Source organism: Anneissia japonica, unplaced genomic scaffold, assembly GCF_011630105.1.
Source record: "Anneissia japonica isolate Jap-2015-1 unplaced genomic scaffold, ASM1163010v1 scaffold4395_len17266_cov110, whole genome shotgun sequence".
In the NCBI taxonomy this organism is placed as follows: Eukaryota; Metazoa; Echinodermata; class Crinoidea; order Comatulida; family Comatulidae; genus Anneissia; species Anneissia japonica.
The window spans coordinates 1-7997 of NW_022718988.1; the positions used below are offsets into that span (position 1 = coordinate 1).

The following is a 7997-nucleotide window of genomic DNA, read 5'->3' on the forward strand; positions in this document are numbered from 1 at the left end:
TTGTTTATATATATATATATGATGTGATGTCATCATGACCTTATTTGACATGTCATTTTTTCTTTAGCTTAATTTTTAATCTGTTGTTAATCTCCAATACAATTTGTCATATTCATATAATATTCTGTTTGTTTTCTTGATAAACGTTTAATCATTCATTTGTTTTGTGTGTGTATTTAGTCAAAACACAACGGTTGCTGGTAGTGTCCATACTATACCAGCTTCAATGGCACAAGAACAAGTTGAAAAAGAAACTGTAAGTTGAAGTACTGTACATACAATTCATGTAAAAACACCAATAGTAAACAAGATATGTTTAAGAATTGTGTTTTATTATAATATTACCCTTTTCAAACCTCTGTTAAAATATTGCTGTATTTTTAAGTGATTAGTAGGTATTAATTTAATTTAAGTGGCAGACTCCCCGATGTTTGATGCAAAATTGAAATAAAATAAAATAAAAATAAATGAATAAGTTACCTACCTGAGTTTGCCATAGGTCCAAACTTAATAATTCTACTTACTGATGCCAATCGTGTCACTGTTCGTGGGCATGTTATGAAGTAAGTCTGCCTCAGAAAGTAGAAGTAATTATACATTTTGTAACTTAAACTTAGTGGTGAGTCGTTAACCTCATTTTCAAATCAATGTAAATTTTACTATCTCCAAGCAGGCACTATATGGATATAGGGCCTGTTATTTTTTGTCTCAAGTGCAAAAATTTCAACATTCATGGTTGTAGCTGAAGAAAACTAAGTGTGGGTGATAGACATTTTTAGACAACATTAGTAAGCTCTAAATAATAAGAGTAGACTTTATGGATGGAAAATTGAGTTAATACTTAAGGCTGGGTGACCCCCACCCACCATAACTGCATCCCTGAAAATTGTGATGAATATGTTGTTGCTAGTCCAAGCTCTGTATGCGTACGCGCACTACGAACCTGACAAATCGTGGTATACGGTATTGGTGAACACGAATGAAGTTTGTGGGCATACACTACCTAGGCAAGGCCTAGAAAGGCATATGGTTTTGAGATAAAGATGATTGAGTTATAAATCAATTGAAGAGACATGGCAATTCTGAAATAATCCATAATGTTTACACTACATTATAATCAATTTAACAAACAAGGTTATGCCTAACTAATATAATTATAAACACCACTTCATCAACCATAATGCATATGCAGTTAATGTGTTGTTCATATCACTCAGTGATTAGTCACCACTTCAAACAGCAGTTTGATTAAAATATGTACATATAAAACAAAGTAATTGACTGAGTTATTTCAGACCCTATATAAAATATAAGGCTCAGATGTTATTATTCTGTTAAAAAATTGCCTTCAGCCCTGCAGGCTTCTGGCTTTTATTTTCTATAGTCCTCAGACCTTGACTCTAATTACTTGGTAGTAGTAATCTTCAGTGAAAGCTGCTAAAAGTAATTGCATTCAAAAATGCTGAGAGGAGAAATACATTAATTTTACCGTAAATGCTCGAATAAATACCGCACCAAACATAATTTTTTTTGTCAAGCGCCACTCTCGAATAAGCGCTACGGTGCTTAATCGAGAGTATATAATACAGTATTCTGTGTGTAATAAAACACTTATGAGAAACAGGGTCTTAAATACAGTGTATGAAGTGTTAACATGAATAGATAACACAATGAAAACACAAGTATTTCTTTATAAACATTTAGTTACGATACATGGACCTGTGATAGGCCTACTGAACTACGGGAATATGCGTGAAACAGGTAACATGGGAATAGACATAGAAAGCGTGACAGCAATATTTTTATAAGCACCGCTCTTGAATAAGCGCCGCACTGAACCCTCCAAAAATTGTATAAGCGCCCCAGCGCTTATTTGAGCATTTACGGTACTCTCAGAGAAAGGTTCTGTTCTTATCGTGGTTACTTTTCAGGCTAATTTCATTAATAACAGGTGGATGGAATTTGCATTTGGAACCAAAGATAATCCAGTTATATTTATATATACATATTTATTCATTTTTTCAGAACAAGTTTCAAGCTGTGTCTGAAGATGTAGCAGCTGATAGTAAGTTTAAAATCAGTTACCGTATTTGTTTGAATAAACACCCTGCTTTGAATACATGCCCCCTAAAATAATCACCAATTAGAGCCTCATTTTGAATAAACACCTCCCTCGAATAAACACTTCAAGGCATGTATTTTTTCTGCAAATAAACACCCACAACACACCCCACCCCACTCCCCCCCGCAAATGATTAAACAAATCTAATTTATGATCACGTCATAGCACATTTTCATATTAATAATATTTTGTAGTCCCACATTTACATTTACAGTGAAATTAAGGGGCGTTTATTTGAGCATATGTATCCATTTTACACCAAAAAGATAAAATAAATGATTCCCTCTAATAAACACTACTTTAAAAACTCTTCTCTGCAATATTTGAATAAATACGGTAGTTCTAATTTACAGTATATGTAATCAGGGATTCATTTAGAGAAATATATTGAGAAGGGACAGATGGTGGTTGTCTTGTTATAAATAAATTTTGCCCTTGTGTGGTATTTCAAACAAGATATAATAATTGTCCCGCCTGACATATATCATTAAATGTTATTGTCATTATTTTTCTTTTTTTTCCCCCACAGTTGATAAATGGCATTTTGTTAAAGATTCAGCAGAATAAACGATGGAAAGGCCAAAGATGTCATGTACTGTAAATCTTACAATCAAGAAGTCAAAATTCAACAACCAATTTAATAGATGTTTTTATGATTTTCAAATTTTTATTAATAATTTATCATTCTTTTGTTTTTTCATTAAATTATACATTTTCAATTTTTTTCAAAGTAACAGCTTCGGCCTATGAATACACCTGGCAATAAATGTCATCCTATTAGAATAGCTTTTTGAAGATGTTATGATAAATTATTAAATTACACTGAAATAAAATAATAAAGATACTAAAAATACCCTACCTGACGTGTGTTATAGTACTAAATGCTCAGTATGTTCCAAAATAATTGCCAAAAAAAAACAAAAAAAAAAAACATATTCAGTACTACAACACATCAGGTGGGGGAAACATTGATTCGTAATACTAAAACTACTAATTTATGACAACCTAATTTCTGTACAACCTTGAAGAATTAATGTGCTTTGAAATAACACTTGATTATTACTGTTGATTTCGTCATATTTTCGAAACTTTAAACAACATGCTGTTTTCACAAAACGTAAAACCTTGAATTGAAGCCATGGGCTTCTTCTTTTGTTTTTTTGCAAACTTAGGATAGGCTTCTATTTAAATGAAAATTTTGGGAATTACTACTATAAAAACAATATAGGGCCACTGTAAAATCAATCTGTATCATGGAGTGTATTACCCGACATAAAATCACCTAAACCTACTGTATAAAGCAAGCATGTTTTTAATTTATTTTGTTTCTTTAAAATTAATGTATAGTACAGTGTACTATTAAAAAAAAAAAAAACAAGCCCATGCTATCTTGAAAAAAAGATGAATGGGCTTATGAGATTAAGCACATTTGGCTTTTATTCGAGGTTTTATGGTAGTAGTCCCATTAAACGGGGCTCTCATTTTTCGCAAGTTGTTATATAGTAGTTGTAAAATTATTGCAAGTTTATACTTAAATATATTTTTGGCATGTTATACCGTAAATCATGATGTTTCTACAATTTTCTGTAGAGGTTTGTGCTTAGCTGCAAGAAATTTTCCCTATGTACTGTATTATTATGTGCAAGGGAAAAATATATTAAATTATGGACTTTGAAAGAATAATATTTTTCTGGATCGTCGACATGCCATTCTTTTTTGATTAAAATGAACATAATTATCATTGACATTGTTTTAGTTTTAGTTCTGCGTTGTAGTTTGCAGCCTACTGAGGTACCTAATAATAATCAAAGCTTATGTTGCGCATAATGTCAAGGTCTCCTATGCGTCACAGTAGCAGACAATATTTTGGTTTTTTCACTAATCTCAATTCCTTACCGTTTGTTGCCGACATTCCACAAACGATGCGTTAGTAGGACAACACTTGGTCACATGTGGCTGCGGTATAAAACGTGTGCGTGTGGGACAAGTGTGCATTCCTCGCCCTGTTCTCATTGGTCAATACTTAATGTTTGATACTTCGGAAAGACCCATAACCCTGTAGTTGCGCCACCCCATTCGCTTTGCCAGTCACCCCACTCCCACTGGAAATACTTGAAGCAAAAAAATTTGCTTAAGTAGTTTAAAACATTTTAAAATATCAAAGAAAAGGTCAATAGACGACGAACAAATTTTTTGTAACTGACTCCACAATACAGGACATACAACAGATTACAAGTATGGCAATGAATGGACAAGGGAAGGAAGAAAAACAGACAAGGTGGACGGGGCGGTGGAGGGGACAACGACAAATAGAATAAACAAAACGATTCCATTTCTCAAAAATTGTCTTCTACAACGAATCAATGAGCATTTTTAGGTAGAAGCTGTAATCCAGTTGATTTATGGTATTTTGGCCTTGCTTATTACGAATCTGGTGGATCCAAAGCCAAATTCTTTATAGGGCCTGTTTATAGGGCTAAACACAATTTTTGTAATTTTAGGCCATAAAATATTTTAATGCACCTAACACTGGCAAATGAACTAAAGTGCGTTAAATAAATCACCAACAAATAAATACATATTTAAATTTCTTATAATTTATGCACTGTATATATTTAATTTTACTTTAAAAAGTTGGTTTTGCTAAAATTTTGAAGAAATCAGAAGAACTCGGTAGTCTGTTAGTATATGCGCAGGAGATTCGAATTTAGTGTCAAACTGCTTAGAATACATTAGGAAACCTTTTTTTTTTTTAACTCAAGCTATTGTGTAATATACACAATGAATAATAGTAAATCAAATGATTTTTTTTTTACGTTATTTACAATAGGCTATTATTTATTATTATTATTTATTATTATTTTTCCAGTGCCGAATCCTTCTTGGCCGAAACAATTTATTACATATCTATCTAAAATACACTACTAAAATAATTGCCTAATTAAGCTTAAAACATACTATTAAATGGCTGTTAATACTAAGTTTTACTTCACACAAAAGAATAGGAATATGCAAATTGCAAAATAAGGAAGTCTTGGGCCGTAGAGGGCCAAGCCTTCTAGTAGGGGCGAATCTCTCAGAAGCTCTGGTGTCTATAGCAGCCGCAGCCTTTTATAAGATATCATGCATGGCGAGATTGCGTCAACGTAACATCGGAGTTGCGGTAATAAATATACCTATCCGTGTCAAAGGCTGTATAATCATTGTTTAATAACGCCTATATAAAATTCAGTTGACTGTAACTATAATTTTTTGAAATTAGGAAAAACAGGAATGTATGTATATACGGGTCTTAATAATAGGCCTATAGAAAAGGAATAACATCGTTACAATAGAAATTGTGCACCTTCGAGTCTGTAAAAATATTGTCTCTAATAAGTTGGTGTCTTTGTGTAGGTGGGAGGGGTATTACGTTTTCGTTTATGTGTGTTACACATAAACACAGGAAGAGTACATAAATTAGGTATAACCCAATGAAGAAATAATTACATTTTGGTGACTGTCCGGAGTAGGGTGTGGATATGAGGACTATTAAAAGGAAAACGTCCCAGACCAGATACAAGGAGGAAATTATGAAGTGTTGGTGACGATCCAGATTCAGCTGTCATTTGGTCCCAGCTAAATATCTCTAAAATAGATCAATGGATCAAAATGAAACTTACCAGAATAGTACCATTTAAAGAATATGTTTACCGTATACCGTAGGCAGATAACAATAGCTGTATGATGAATATTCAAATTAGTGCAAATACAGTAAATGTGTACAGCGTTTTATATATACTTTCACATATATTTGTGAACTGATTAGGAATATTTTAATGGCGCATCTTTATATGTGACGTTTAAACCAATACCCAATATTTCTCATTAATTTGACTATTTGCATAATATTTTACTTGGCATGTAATTGGCAGGAATACAAAAAGTGAGTGGGCATTTTCAGATTTTGTAATCCAGAAGCTTTGCTAAAATTTCACTTAAACCGCCGGAAACGATTTTTGTTTGTATTCCTGCCAATCATGTTTTTTAAGGATATGTGCAAACGCCATGACGTTACGTGGAATGGTCATGACGTTATGTGGTTTTTTTCATTATGTTATGTGGTTTGGTCATGATGTTATGTGGTTTGGTCATTATTTTATGTGGTTTCTCATGTTATGTGGTTTGGTCATGATGTTATGTAGTCAAGGCGAGCGTCATAAACATAGGCTTCATGGTTGAACAGATCCAAATACCGCCAGATACACTATATAATTGCATATAATACTCTATTAAATAAGGTAGTTGCTAAATACATATAAATATATAAATATACATATAAATATAAATATACATATAAATATGTTGACGTCATGCATAATTGCAGTTGTGCTGCGTCATCATTCCTAATCTTCTTGTTAGCGAAGTGAACCGTGAAGGTATGATCACGGAGAGCAAAATGTAGGGAAAAAAAACAAGTTGTCCTGAAGGAAATTTTATTATACTACTTCGTTTCAATAAAATGTAGAATAGATCAAGGGAATCATCCACCATAAGCGACCAGATATAGGCGTTTTTAAATCTTTATAGAGACCTCGTTTATTTGCTCTATAAATTTATCTATTATTATTATTATTAAGTAGGCCTATAGAACATGATTAAATAAGCCGATTTATTTATAATTTACGTAAATCTGAACTCTATTAAAGTTATTTTAATGTATAGGCCTATTCTACCTAAATATTATGGAAACAGTGCTTCATTTTGTAATGTTTTAATGACTTAGGACGACATTAAATAAATAAAATCGTCTCCATTATTTGATTGTTTGCGTCAGTCGTTTACCGTATTTTATTGAATGTGTACTGGAGCATTGACACATCGGTATTATTCAGAGTGTGAATGCCTGGTCCTAATGCTGTAGCAGCACATTGAATGCATTTCCCCTTTTTAAAAAAATCACGGTGTCCATATCCTGGATCAACCAATGTTTAACATTCTTATCCTGTTCAGTGTCTCCTTCAGTAGGTATTAAATGAGAAATTTCCAATCTGTGTGAAGATGTGTACATAGGTCAATTCTCTTTCAAAATAATATTTATCACAGGGGTATCAAACTAATAATAATATTGCCCGAGTAGTTGTATTGGACTCGGCTTTCATGACATTTATTTCGTATTTTCTCTGCAATTAAATATGGTTGAAAACACACCCTGTATATGCTTAATTAAAGATTAAAATGAACGATCAGCTTATACAGCATTAGTTCTGTATAAGCTGGTCGTTCATTTTAATTAGTCTACTGATAATAATTCTTCTTATTATTTTTAATGCTATTTATAATAAAATACAGAATTGTGAGGCAAGACCAAAAATCAATGAGGGGGAATGAATATAAGCTGGTAAATTATTTATTTAGCCTAACTGAATTAACATAGCATATACCTGATAATTTTATGTACAGTATTAAGAATAAGAAAAAATAAAGCACATATAAGAAGTGAAAAAAAAAACTTTAAACAGAGCTTCTTTATTTTTAAAAACAATTATGAAACATGACCATTTTCAGTTACCAAAATGATTTTCTATTACAAAATGTTGTTAATACTTCTTAGGGAGAAATCAAATGATATCCAAGGTTCCATTTATAATTGGGACCATACATTTAGCCCATATAATGGGTACGGTACCAACTTTTAACAGATGGTGGATTGGACATCCTAGACCCGTTTCGTGCCAACGAAAAAGCCACAACGTCCAAGTTCTGCAAACTCCATCAACTCCATCAACAGGTATAATATTGACACATTAAATGCTGCTGTACTGTCTATAAACAATCAAGATCTATTATTTTTATGTGTATAAGAGACAGTGTGTACATAGGTCAATTCTCTTTC

At 32.3% G+C, this 7997-nt stretch overlaps 1 long non-coding RNA gene across 1 annotated transcript; it reads left to right on the plus strand.

Moving 5' to 3' along the window:
* Window positions 1-179: 179 nt before the first annotated feature.
* LOC117110685 lies at window positions 180-3867 on the plus strand. Its single transcript, XR_004445754.1, has 3 exons — window positions 180-256; window positions 2026-2065; window positions 2652-3867. It is a non-coding gene; the product is annotated as an uncharacterized LOC117110685 (long non-coding RNA).
* Window positions 3868-7997: the final 4130 nt, after the last annotated feature.